The sequence below is a fragment of the Melospiza georgiana genome, chromosome 4, assembly GCF_028018845.1.
Source record: "Melospiza georgiana isolate bMelGeo1 chromosome 4, bMelGeo1.pri, whole genome shotgun sequence".
Taxonomy (NCBI): domain Eukaryota; kingdom Metazoa; phylum Chordata; class Aves; order Passeriformes; family Passerellidae; genus Melospiza; species Melospiza georgiana.
The window spans coordinates 9,078,337-9,093,398 of NC_080433.1; positions in this window are offsets into that span (position 1 = coordinate 9,078,337).

Consider the following 15,062-nt stretch of genomic DNA (forward strand, 5'->3'; position numbering starts at 1 on the left):
GAAATAATTCTATGGTTAGTATTAATAAGGGTCATCCTTTAACAGTTTGCTTTCTGCAATGACACTCAGCCACTTTCTTCCCTTGATACATTGATACTTAGAGAAGGCAAACAACTTCAAAGAATGTCAAGGAAATAAATCACGTTTATTTATAAATATTTATAGCACCAAATATATCCTCCCAGACCACTGAAAGACAGTCTTATTATCAAGACAGTTTGTTCTGAAGAGTATTGGTATTAGAGTGTAATTTTGGTGAGAAATACTTGGGCAGGATTAAATTGATTAATTTTTACTAACACCATGCTTGGCAAATTAAACCAAAATATTTTCCAGTAAACCTTAATAATTATGGATCTGTCATTAGACACTTAACATTTCTATGCATTGTAGACATAGCAAAGTAGTTACTGAGCTAAGTTGGTGGGATTTTTTGTAGAGCATCTACAGTATTTGTGACAATCTGTGACACAACACCTGAGTGCTCCTACAAGGATTTCATTTTCGTTATGGATTTGGTCATCAAAGCCTTAAACAACTTGGGTCATACCTGCCCTAGACATTATCTCATTTGTTGTATTTTTGGTAGCAGGAGAGGTAAGTCTTAGATTCTTGCACTCTAAAATTTGTCTGAAGTTGAGTCTTCTTTATATTCCAAATTTATTCCTCATGAGCATGAGGCATTTTTGGATGAATTACAATGTAAGAACAGAACATGAGTAGAATGATCAAATATGGTTTTGATTGATCATTGGACTGTGAATGTAAGGAGAAAACTAACCTGGACTTAAATCTGGCATAAGATATAGAGTTTTGTTCAATATAGACTGTAAAATGGTTTGGTTTGTTGTAAATACTGAATATTTGATTTGTGCTGTAGTGACATGAAATGATGAATCAGGTTTATGATACCAACATTGAAAAAGAGGATATTTGTAAATAGTAATTTAAGGAAAAATTCAGGAAAATAAAATCTGGAAAGTCATCATGGAATTTCTTCAGAAATATGGGATCTCTATATTTCTCAAAAAATATATATTTGAGTGCATTGAAAGGAAACATAAAGGGATAAAATAGATAAATTATCTGTGCAAGAATGAGATGTAACATATCCCAGTTTAAATTCTAGAAGGTCAGGAGAAATAGAGTTAGCTTAAAGGAATGAAAGGTTTGAAAAATAAGATGTAGAAGAAGGTTGAGAAAAAAACTGAAGACATAAAGACAAAGAAATCCTTGAAATTATCCTGACAGATCAGAAGTATTGCAGAGGCAGCCAGTGGGTCTGCTGGTCTTTCAGAGTAGAGAGCCAGTCAAAAAGCACAAGATTGCAAGGAATATGAATGGTCTCTTTGCATCTGTCTTCACCACAGTAGGTGCTGGAAAGATGTCTACATCACAGCTCCTCTTTCCAGTTAATTTGATACAGAGGCATCAAAAAGAGGGGAAGCAAAGCAAGGATTGAACTTTTAAAGTTGATCCTTAGTACCAAATGTTCAGGTGAACACAGTGAAAATAAAGCAGATTCTTCTCTGTCATTGCAGCATCACCTCCAAGGTGTGTCCTCCAAAAGGAATTCTGCATGAAGCTAGAAGCATCCATGAAAACTTAGTGTAGGGTATTAATTATTCCACATTCCCTTTATAGTCACTGTTGAGAGAGAGAGGCAAACTACACTTTCATTTGATTATTTCCTGAATAGTCTCCTGGAAGTGTTTTATGTAGTAATTCCTAGTTTACATCTTCTTCAGAATGATAGTCAACTTTATTTTTCATTTTGATGGCATTTTTGGACCTGAGAAATTGTTGCAACCAGACCAGTCAGAGAGAAAATAACTATGAAACCATTTTGGCCTCTGAGCTAAACAGACCCAAAATATTATGGGTCACTACCAACATGATTTCTTAAGTGAACACTTTCTGAAGTGTTTTTTCATGAAATCTTGTAGACAGTGTCTAAGTTTTATCTCCAGAAAGCCTGGAATAATTTAAAATTTAGTTATAAGAAGTTAAAAGAATAATGATATTTTTAGTTGGCACCATTCCTCTCATACTTCTGTCCATAAAAAGAATTTCATACTCTTTCCAGGGTCCTTCTAATCTATTTCTTTCAATATTGTTTGCTGAATAATTTTATTAAAGTGTAGAGAAAATGCCATGACAAGTGACACTTTATTTCGGAAGATGGCATTTAAAACTGGCAGAAGATAATAGAAATTATCCAAATGTTGTACAATTCATCAGCGCTCCGTAGAAGTTCTTATTCAACTTCCTCTTTCATAATCTTTAATGAATCTAATTTTAACAAGTTCAGCAGGCTTTCTTTAAATAACGTAAGGAAAGCTGTCCCCATTATATGGACAAAGAGCGAGAGTGTTTATGTTTATGCAAATTGTTCATAATTTAAACAAATTATTTAAAAGTAAATGATATTTTTTTTTACTTTTTGAGGCAAGCAAATGTTTAATTAAACCATAATCAAACCTCAACAACATTAGAGCATAATAATATATGTATAAATTTCTCAGCTCTAGAGACAAGTGAGATGGATTTGAGCTGGCTCCTGTTCGGCTGTTATTTTATTCAATTTTTTTTGCACCTATGCTGGTTCTTTCAAGGTCCTCAAAATTTTGATAATTTTAATTAGCATTCAGCTGTGTATCTGATCTGTGGTCTGCATCAGAGACCAGACCAAGCTGCCAGCAATAAGGAGGGACCACACATTTTTGGGGAAGAGTTTTTACATGTCTTCAACATTTTTTTGGAATGAGACACCTGCCAAATTTTCACAGTGCTAGGTCAATTTTCATGACTCATAAGGCTGAAGGAATACAGGCTCTCAGCATTTCACTTTCTGACTGTTGACCTTCTCCATGTCTCAGCTCTCCCCAAACCAGACGTACAGAGGATCACAGCTTTGAACCTGCGCACACCTGCTTGATGCACACAAGAAAACATGTTTATTCATTCAAAGTAAGTCAAGGGAACAATTGCATAGCACTGTCTGGATCTGGCCAAGGAGGAATTGCTTTATTGCTGCAGCATGTGTTGGATCTTTATTTTCTAAACATCCTGCTGGGAGACGTGCAATAAAACCCTTTTGCAATCGTTCCTCTCTCCATGGCGCTAAGGGTTCCCTGTTCCATCCCATTCCAAATAACACATGTGGATGCCTTGCCTTTTGTTTTTAAGTTAGGACAGCTCCACAGGGCACATATTAACACACATTAATGAATGGATTATGGGCTTGTCAGAGCTTCCAGTGCTGAATTTAGGGCCCATTAAAGAGCAGGCACTGATTGCACTGGAGACTGTAGCTCTCTGTTTAATCCCTGGCAGGTGGGCACTGGGGCAAGCTTCACCATCTTGCATCAGCAGTGAACCTCGAACGTGACCTCTCCAGAGGGAGAAGGGTAATTCATTTGCTGTGTTTACTTTATCTTCAGATTCTTTTTAGAAGGAGGCTCCTAACTGTGCTGAATTGTTCTAAGCGAGGAGTGGCAGATGTGTGGTGTGGCTCAGGTTTTTGAAGGATTCTGTGGCAGTCTCTGTATGCTTGACCTTCAGACAGTTTAAAGTCAAGTCCCCATGGCAAAGAAATGAGTGTATATTATGACCTCTGCTAAATTGACTGTAGCTTTCTTGGTGGACTTTCACTCCCACGACATACATTAAAATTACACTCCTGCACAGTGACTTTAATTTCTGTTAGGCAAAAGGACTGGTTAGTTATTCCAATGCTTTTACAAAATAGTACCTAATGGAGGGTGAAAACACACCAAATCAGGACAAACTTGAAATAAACACAATTTTTTTCTTGCAGCATATTTTATTTTCTAACTCCCAATGCAGTCCCAGGCATCCCTCTGATACCACAGCAGTAATCAGATTTAAAAACCCCAGCCAAACAAGCCGCCCCAAAAGCTCCCAAAAGCAAGAAGGAGGAAGAAAAAATTACCTATGAAGTCTAAAGTTTATTTTATGCCAGACACTTCTTCTAACCACCATCAGACACTGAAAGATATTTTTGTCTTGAGTTTGTAGGGATAGGCCCATATCTGGTCCAGGCAGCTGCAAAGGTTAGCGGGAAGAGAATACAGTCCATTGCACCTTAAATAATTTGAAGAATGAGTTGGAAGATGGCACACACTTTCTAGAACCTCAGTGACCAAATTCAGAGATTTCCACATCAATGCATGAGGAATGAATGCTTTATTCATATATTCATATATAGCCATTGAATTCACACTTAATTCAACCAGATTGAAGGAAAGTAAAATTAGAATTATTTTCTCACAAGAGCTGACATAGATAATACACTTACAAAACAGCAAGGGTGGAAATGATACATGTGAGGGACTGAAAGTATGTTCCAATTACTTCAATTACAGTCTTAAACCAAATCATGATGTTTTTCTGTTTTCCTCTTACTGAGCTGATTTTCTTTTCTTTTGTGATTCAGTTGTTGTCCTATGTCTAACTCTCAACTCTTGGTGATATTTTCTCCCTGTAAATGACTTCACCAGAGAGCACCTGTGCTTGCAGAATGTTAGCTCTCACAGACTCTTTGAGGTATTCTTGTACATATAATTTCTTCTGTAAAAACTCTCAGCTTCCTTATTAACCATGAAAGATGCTTCCCAGATTTCTTAGCTAAAAAAAAAAAAAATTAAATCCTTAATTTTTATATTAAACAGTTGAATGCCTCTTTTTGTTAGATCAAGGACTTTATCTCCTTATCAATACCTTTACCAAAGAACAAAACTATTTTTTTATCTTGTTCTTCGGGGATTTGTGGTCATATTTTTACATGGAATGTGCCTTAGTATGGACTTCATGTGTGTATCTGTGTATTTTAACCAAGAGAGTTGGTACAAAACCCTGAACAGAACACATTTACATCATTCATCAGCTGGTTCTTGACAGAGGTGAAACATGGTGGCAAATCACTCTTCCTTCAGTCATACTACCAGTTATTTTGGGTGATTTTAAGGTATTATTTTTCTTTTACTAAAAATATCAAACCTAACAAGATTTTAAAGACATGAAAAATAAGGACCTGTTAATTTACTTTGCAAAGAAAAAAACAGTAATAAGGCATAATGAAAGAGGAAATGCCACTCCAAAATATAGATCATCCTAACCTTTTTCTAATCCAACCTTTAATCAAAAGAGTTAATTGTTTTAACTTACACTTTTCTCTTTTCTGTAAGCCTGTCCTTCCTATTTGTTCTTGTTCCCTTTGTTTTCCTAATTGAGACTGTAACTTGATTGAGATTCCCTTCTGCAAATAACATCAGCACAGATGCTGAAAACAAATGGCACAACACACTTAGACATCCAACAGATTAATATCATGTGGAATTTGTAGCTGGCTCTGGGGAAAACAGGTTTAGATGGAATCTCTTTTGCTCTTCTTTCACTCAGGAAGAGCTGAATTTGTTGAGGCACTTTGATAGGTCTCTTCATGCCAACACTACACAGTTACAGTTACATCCTTACATTTATTTTCCTGAGTGAGGCCCTGTACAAAGAACACCAGAGAGCTCCTGCCTACCAGAGATTTGGACTGTAAGATGCTTAAGGGGTTTTAAGTTCCCTGTGCCTCAAACATTCCTCTGCTTCCCAACAGCTGGTTTGAGGTCTGATCTTTGTCCAGTTCAGAGATGTTTTATCAGACCTGAACTGGAGCTTAATCAAAGTTTATCTAAATACTGGCTCGGAAGCTGTGAGGTAGGGAACAAATCAGTCTATCTTGTGTCTCATTTCCCTTCCTTCCTCTGGCACCGACCTTGCTGATTTCATCACTTCCAATTTCTTAAGAGCATTTCGTGCTCATTTTGTGTCCAGAGTCATGGGGGTTGTTCTGTTCATGAGAACAAGTCTGCTGGTAGATTGTATCATTCTTAGCACCTGTCCAAATTTATTAACCTATATAAAAGATTCAGCAGTTTGGAGACATTCAAAGTGTGCAATTTTAGTTCAGCTGATTAGGTGCGAGATACATGTCACAGTGGACTACCTATGCAAGGTGGATGTCAACCCCTGCACCTGCAGGAAAGGGGATTTTCTTAGGGTGAAGGTGCAGCACCAAGAGATGAAACTCTGCTGCTCCATCTCGTGGGAGGAACTAAACACATCACAATGCCCTTGCCAGGCAGATTCAACATTTCTGTAGCTTCTTTAACTGCTCTGAGTAAAGGGATAAAACCTCTGTCTGCGGCGAAGGCAAAGATTCAAACAAGAGAAACAGGTGACACAAACCTGGCAATGTTCTCTGCAGGTGAGTTTTCACTCACACACATTTCCTTAAGTCCCTTTTCACATTCCTCAAGAAATGAAATTCCAGATGCTGTAGATGTAGGATCAAAATTAGACCAACCTCCTCTATAGCCTCAGACGATATGTGGTACCTAAGAGTTCCTGCCTTGTAGCTCTTTTATCATCCAGACCCTCTAACACCACACTATCCTGTGTCCTCCATCCTCACCCAGTCTTTTGGAATCTATTAAAACTTCATTTAATGAAACCAAAGGCAGTCAGGTGATTTTCATGTCATTAATAGTGGTAAATTCTACCTTTGTTACACTTCTTTCCTTCCATTTGTTTCTAAATCTTCATGTTCCTTTGATCACAGGATAGATGTCTGCTCCTTGGGGTTTTGTGTAATTGATTGGTAATGACAGATCACTGTCACAGGCACCCCTCTGTGCTGATTTTAGCAGTGAGAATTCCACTAAACTCCCTGTTTCACTATCATGGATCTGCACAGTCCCTCAATGACTGTTCTTCACAGTCCAACCAAACATCTCAGTGGGATGGAATTTTCCATATGATTCTGTTGCTTAAAAAGTATAAAATAGTTTTTGGGTTTGGTTATTTTGGTAATAAGGAAATTCCAACTAATATAAAATTTAAGGGACTAAGTTAAAAATAGTAAAAAAAAAAAGTCTAAACTTAACACTCTTAGAAACACATAAAGTCTCCATACACACAAACACACACTTTCCTTTTGACAAGAATCTATGTCCTCTGTTGAATTTTAATGTACATCTTCATTAATGAATACATAATATATATATACATTCATTGATTCCATTTAATGTTAGTTTTAAAGAAAATTGTGCAGTCTTCAGTATTGTCTTCCATGTGATCAGATGAAACCATGGAATATTAAAAGGAGATTCAATGTGTTTTTGTACTCACCAATTCTTCAGAAGACAATCCTGATTTAAGTAAATATACCATGTAAGCAACTATTTCCCTTGAGGACTGAGAGTGTAAGGCCCTCAGAATGTATTATTGAGGGGGAAATCAGCTGAACAGCCTCTCTTACCTTAGTCTGGCAGGAATTTCTTGAAAGCCAAACATGAATATTTTACTGGGGAAGGGAATGACAATTTGGTTTGCTGTAACTTATTTATGAGTTGAATTTCCAAAGCTTTTTAAGGCACGTGCATGCTTTTTGGGTCACACTCTGCTTTCATTACATCAATAGAGGGAATAATTGCATTGTCTTCAGTGAGATCATTACACATTTAAACATTACTCAGGTGTTTACTCAGCAATGAAATAAATAAATATTATTAACAAGCTATGGCCTAGATCCTTCCCTTTTCTTACTCACACAAGCTGGAAGAATATCATAGCTTCAGGCGTTAGATGTCTTCAAGGAGTTTAACACTTCAGGTCTAATGTTCCCTCATGTCATCCATAGGGAACAGAGCTTGTGTTTTGCCATGATCAGCAAAAATCTTTGTCTTGCCCTCCAACTAAATGAAAGCATGGTGTGGTTTCACTAATTAGATATAACAAGGTTTGACAAGGCTTAGAATATTCCCCCAGTTTAAAAATCTGCCTACAATTCTCTGACTTGTAGTGGGGCATAGGCTAGCACACAGAAAGAAAATTCTGGAATTTTTATTTGTAATGCCACCTGCAGTACAAGTAATGGTAAAATTTGAACCAAAGATTGAAGAACACCGGACAAAAAAGAGCTCTAAATTCACCAAGACTTTTTTTTTTCAGTCCTTGATTTAGCAGTGAGTTTATAAGGAGGAGGACTTGTCAAATTCTGAGATGTTAGTGAATGATTTATTAGGTGTCCAAAAGCAAACCTGTGAGCCACAAGATATAAAGAAAACAGGCCTCAAATGGTCGCTCCAGATTTCCTGCTAAAGACTGTTATATTCATTAGGGAATCTAACAAAGAAAAACATTACAGGTATCAAAACCATGTCTGATCTTAAGCTGTAAAAGCAGGAGTTTGAGAAATTTCAAGATGGGTGATTTGTTAGCATTTGCATTACCTGCATGACATTGTGTAATCTCATGTCACACTCTTGAATGACAACTCTGAAGATCAAACTGGCCCCTTTGCCTCATGCTGGCTTTCCCATCCACTGCTAATTATGATGTTTGCCTTTGTGGGCCTTTTATGGGGTTGGCATTCAAATGCTTTTTCCACTTGTGACCTCAGCTGGTGTGATCCTACTTCAACAAGAAGGCATGAAGCCGGGCTGGTTTTTGTTTCCATGTTTCTCTTTCTGTGCTTTCACCTGCCTGCTGGAGGCTGAGAGAATTTTGTCAGAAACACCAGAATTCCCACTAGTTCAGTAGATAAATACTCCACTCAGGAATATCCCTTACCTACCCTGGACTGTGAGATTATTAGCTAATGTCTGCAAAGTGCTCCAAAATCCATGGATTAAAAGCAGCATGAATGTGAAAAGTGATGCTAAATGAATAAAGAGAATTCTATGAGTATCTGTGTACATGCTTAAACCTAGATACGTATGTGTCCCCATACACATTTAGGATCACTTTATTTAGGTATCTGTAGCTGCTGCCTATCAACACCTTCCAGGAGACTTCTTCCCACCTCTCCAGAACTACACAGGAGCCTCCCCTTTTTTGAGGTCAGGGCTGTGATGTACATTTTTCCCAAGAAAGCCTATCCAGTATCTTTACAGGGAAGAGAGTGGTATTTATCACAACTACAAAAAACGACATTAGCTTTTATAATAAATTGAAATATTCACTGAAGAAATTGTAGTCGCACCCCTAGAGTTCCATACTCTAGCCAAGAAATCTCCAAGAAAAATTCCTTCCTCTTAATTGCTTTCATTTCAGGCCATACCTCACTTTTGCCTAAGGGTGAACTGATTGTGTATCTGCATAGCAGAGAAATGTTCATGTACCCAGATCCAGCTGTGTACCCATGTCCTCCTGAACATTTAGTCAGATATTCTCCCTTTTTTCTTAGACCTCAAGTGGTTTGAGATTTCCCTGAGTGTTTCTTGCATATCAGTATCTGTGGCTGCAGCATTTTTACTTGTAGGGTCTTTACATTGATCTGGTCTTCTGAGAATTCTGATTTAAACAAAAAAACCCCTTTGGAATGTAGGCAAAGGGTGTGCTTATGAAGTGGCATTCTTTCTGGATTAATGCCCAACAAAAATATCATAGTTTGTTTTACCATTGACCAGTTTTCTTAAACTTTTCTTTATTAAAAAAGTTATTTCCAATTCATTTGCAGCCAGTAAATGGAGCACATTTCACATCCTTACAACATTTTTTTTTCCTCCTCTCAGCATCAGTTCTAGTCAGTAACAGATGTTGTTATGTTTCTTTTGTATCAACTTTGGAAAGTACTCTTGCCTCCTTTGGGACGAAAACTGCTTTATAAATGTAAGCTTATTGTTATTTCTTTATGAGAATCTTTGACAGTTCACTGCTGTTGCCCATGGAACTTTGCCCTGGTAATAAAACTGTTAATAATACACTATCAGTCAACCTTAAGAAAGTAATGCAGTATTTATTGGGTTAGCATCAATGTTTATCATTCTTGATTCAGTGATGTAAATTACTTGTGTTGCATTTCTGATGGAGAAATAGGGTTGCTGGTGAAAAGAGAGACCTCAATCTGCAGAAGATTTGGTGCAACCTTTGAATATAAATAAAGAATTTTCTTCATTAGATGTGATAGCCATGTAAGTTGGGGTTTGCTGTATATGTATCATTTACACACAAACTCTTGTGCAAACAGGAGAGCATTCCTTTATTAGATAATGATGGGATGAAGTGGGGGGGAAAAGCCCTCTCTGAAAATTTGTTGTTAATTGCATGCTGATTTTGAAGCTCACAACCCTTAATTCAAAATTTCCATACTTTGGTGTTTTGACAGATCCTTAGGGAGCTGAGTATAGGAGCAGAGTATAAGAGACATTTATTTTCAGCAGTGTAGTCTTTAAAATTGTACTGAAATTTTTACTCCTGTTTGGTTGATCAAATTCTTACTCATGTTTTGATGACCAAATAATGCATATTTCTGTGTACCCAGACTGCAGCACAGTATCACAGAACAGGAAAGCAGTCTATAACAGAAACAATTGTCAAACTGCACTTTTCTGCCTGCTCAAACTGAGGAAAATCTTGTAAATGCTTTTATTGATTTTGTTTATGCAGTTTCCATTTTTACCTTCCTTCTGCTATCACACCAAATGTAACAGAGATGAAATGTCAGTGCCCTAGATGCTTTAAAAACAGGCAGATTAAAGACAGTCACATAAAGAGATGCAAAGAATGGATAGGCCAAAACAAAAAACAGAAGACACAATGCAAGTTCAAGAATGACATGTTTTCATTAACATGGAAGTCAGAGTTTTAAGAGAGAATTTGAAAAGGAAAAAATTACAGTCTTGTCTATCTTTATAAGTAACATAAGAAGCAGCACGGGAGGAAGTAAGAAAACGCCTGTCTGAAAATGTAACACATAGATAGGAGAATAAAGTGCCACAAGCCAAAGCCTGTTGCCAAATTCTTGACACTGAATGAGATCATCTTCTGTCCTTGTTTCAATTATTTATTCATAAATCATACTTATAAGCTCTTGTGCTTTTCCTTCCAAATAGACAATAATGCAGAAATATTTACATTTGCATTGATATACATTTTCTTTTCATTCTACACCATTTCCTTCTTCCACCAGGAAAGCTTCTTCTGATATTAACTATGGGAAAACTCAGTTGATCTAAACCTTTTATTCTTGGTCTTTTGGGAATGTACACCTCAGGGATTCAAGAAAGGAAAATAAACATGTATTTACAATACAAATGTTAGCAGTATTGTAAAAGTATAAAGTGAAAAAGGTTGGAAACTGCTGATTTGAAGAAGTCACAGTCTTTGTAGAAGCGTAATTAAGAATAGTTTCCAACTGTGATCTCTGCAGGCTTTAGATTTTCATTGAATTAAAACTCAGTTTACCATGTCCAGCTAAGTGAATATCACTGTACTGCAGTTACAGAAAAGCAGAATACCACACTAAAGCAGCATCAAGAATCCTATTCTCTTTTTGTTTTTACATTGTTCCACATAGTCTCTGTTGCCACGTGCTTGCTATTACTTAATTCAATTCCTTCAGAACCATCTGACCAACAAAAAGCCTCAGTATGCCTGCATGTAAATCCTCATCATTATTTGGTCATTACTGGGTGTCAGCATGGAAGACTAAATGCAAACTGCACTCTGAAAATGGAAGGAGAAATTCTAAAGCAGAATATATTTGTCATGTGGTCTCTTCTCCGTCATATATAATTTGCCAATACTTTTGTCACAAACCAATGGAAAGTAATGCTCTTTTTATTTTGTTTTAGAAGCCAAGATGGTTCCCTTTGGAAATAAGCTTCTGACAGACCTATTCTTTACATTATTTGAATGAAGTCCATTTTAACTGATGTCACTCTTTGTAATTTTTCCCTTTGAAATTCTCTTTACCTTCATAAACCAATAGATCTAAAATGTCTTAAGACTGATGTAATGGAGAAAAGTTTAAACAAAAGTGTGTAAAACCTGTGATTTCATTTCTGTAAACCAAGTCTGTTTCCAGCAGTATAGCTTTACAATTAAAACTGTTCAAAGTTTCTTGAGAAGAGGTTGTCTGGAAAGCTTGCCTTTATGGTTAAAAGTTTTTTTTTTGCTAAATCATTTTTGCCTTGAGTGATGGCTTGTCACTTTCCATCTCGCATTGTTTAAGAAAAGCTCAGATAAAGAATTATGGTAGGGAATCTTGTACTTAAAACTGCAAAGAGTCCAAGAGAAACAGGAACAATACTTTAATAAACTTCATCACCTATCTAGCAGTAGTTTTTTCATGTCTGAAATACAAGACAGTTAAAGAAAAGAAAAAAAACTATGTTAAAAAGAACCAAAAAAGAGACTTTTGTTGTGGATTTTCACTGATCTTATCTCTCCTTTTTTATGCCAGAATGAAAAAAAAAAGGCTCTTTATGGTTTAACTCTACTAGGACTATGTTACAACAAAGAAAGCTTGATATTTCTGTCTGTCTTAACAATGAAGATATGAAGAGAAAACCACCACTTGGTTGTGTTAGAATAAAATGGCAGCTGATATCACTCAAAAAAAAAAAAATCATTCCTAGTGTTGAAAGATGATTTTGCTAAGAGACTTTCTTGTTCATTTGTACTGAGATCAAGTAAAATGAAGTTGTGCAATATATCACATCTCCCCAGCCCACTAGAAATTAAAACAAAAGGAATTCTTTCTATCTCGTTGGGATTCAGACCATACAGAATGGTGTCAATTACATAGTAGACTTCAGCTAAAATATCTGCTAACAAATGTAGAATGTAATGGAATTCATAACACAGTAACATTCCATCTCCAGGAAAAATAACTGTGGTACAAGGAGAGAAAGAAACAATAAAAATCATGTTTCATACTGACTGATGATAATAGAAACAAGGCACATGGATGCCTCAGAAGCATGGATGTTTTCAAGGTATAACAGGCTACATAAATAAGCATGTAGTTTAAACTCCTTTTATTTTGTTTTTCTTTGTTTTATCTTCTGGTCTTTTACTCCTGTTTTCCTCTCCAGTTAGATCAGGGAAATTTTTTATTGTCACCTTCAGCCAAAAAGACAGCATAGTGTGATAGTCATTGACAGCTGAAAATGGATGAGTGAAGATAATTTGGAGGGGTGCAATCCATCAACAAGTAAAATAGATAACATCACTGGTGAGAGAAAAGGTTATTGATATTCACCTATCTCAGGAAATATCCCCCATTTGTACTGTGATACACTAAATTTGTAGACCCTGGAGAAGTCTAATTGTATAACAAAATCTGCCCAAAATGAATAAGCATTTCAATAGGAGGCTTCCTACTCAGACAAATCAGTGTCTTGGAGGTATTTTCAGAATAAACGGGTATGGAGGGTTTAGCTTGGATGAGGGTAGGGGTGGTGAAAGAAGAAAAAGAAGAAAAATGGAAAAAAATTAAAAGTACTGAGATAATGAATAACAATAATTGCAAAGATAGTTTTTGCTCTGTAGATATAGAAAGACACATCAAATTTCTAGAAAGACAAGTCATTTTTGGTAGAAAACTGCTGAAAAGACCACTAATTAGCAATATCTCTTTTCCCAGATGAACAGTGATTTTGTTATGGAAACCAAATGTGTCCTGCATTGTTTCCAGCAATGAGTCTTATTTTCATTATAGTGCAAGGTAAATAACATTGTCTTTAATTTCTAGGGATTACTATATAGTGGCCTGTGTTGCATGCATATGTCCCATACACTACCTCATGGTACCTGATCTCTCCACCCCAAATTAATTACAATAACCTTTAGAAGCTTCTTGCATAGGGGTGGGGTGTTGTGTACTCATAGAATAAAGGGGGATGCCTTTAAACCAAAAAAGAGTATATTTAGATTGGATATTAGAGAGAAATTTTTCTCTGTGAGGGTGGTGGGACACGGGAACAGTTGCCCAAAGAAGCTGTGGATGCCCCATCCCTGGAAGTGCCCAAGGCCAGGTTGGATGGGGCTCTGAGCAGCCTGGTCTAGTGGAAGGTGTCCCTGCTCATGGCAGGGGGGTTGGAACCAGATTATCTTTAGATTCCCTTCCATGATTCCATGAAATTGTTGCCCTGAAGTTCTTGGCCAGGAACTGAGAGCAAGACAGCCTCATGCAGCAGAAAATATTTCCCAAATAACAAACTGGAAAAATTAATAGAAAGAAATGGTAGGACAGACCATAATACACTTCTGTTTGGGGTAAAGGATCACCATCATGAGGACCACACCCATGCAGACCCAACCCAACAACCCCCCACCCTAATCTCTGATGCTAAGCAGCAATCATTCATTAAAAAGAAAAGATATTTTGGTGTACATTGTTGAAAGATTCTCCTGGAGTCAACCTGCTCATAATTTAATCTTATATTGCCTTTGAGGAAACAGGGCAATGCATTTTATCACATGTTGATTCTGTCAGATTCATATGTTGCTTAAAGACACCATGATTTCTGGATAAGGCAGAATTAAATGAGAAATTTCATAGAAAGAAAGAGATAGTAGGGGGGGAAAAGTAGGTACAGAAGTGGCAATCAAAAGCATATTGCAAGTTTTATCATCCGATTTTATGAAAAATATTTGAGTATCTGAGAATCTGACCTGCATATGCAATAACTGGAGAGATACATGTTCCTAACTTAGGTACTTAGAATTAGTCTTTGAAATATTGATGCAGCCTGGGTGCTGAAACTGGACCCACTTCTCTAAACTGGGTCACTGAAGTTGAAAAGTATGAAATGTAATAGTCATTTGAGAATGTTAATTTTAATTTAATACTTAGTTAAATTATGTGGTCTGTTCAAATTACAACTCTCTGAAAATTTTCTCAAATTTCCTGTTTTTCAGTTTAGAATAGGTGGTGGATAGAATGCAATAAAAATTTAGGATTCAAAAAGCCCATAAATAAGTAGTAAAAAGGGTTAAAATTTCATCTTAGTGCTTCTTTTTCTTTCCTTTATTTGGATGCACTTGAATATCAAAGGTTTGATAACAGCACATAAGAAAATTTCTTCTGATCTCCAATGCAATAATATCTGTTTATCTTTGTGTCTGCTGAGAGAAGTAGAATTTAAAATGGCAAATGTGCACACCAGGTAAGTATGCTGGATTAATTAGTTAACTTGTCTCTTGTGACTGCTTTTACAAACAGAAGCAACAGTGAAGGTGGATCAAGTGAAAGGATG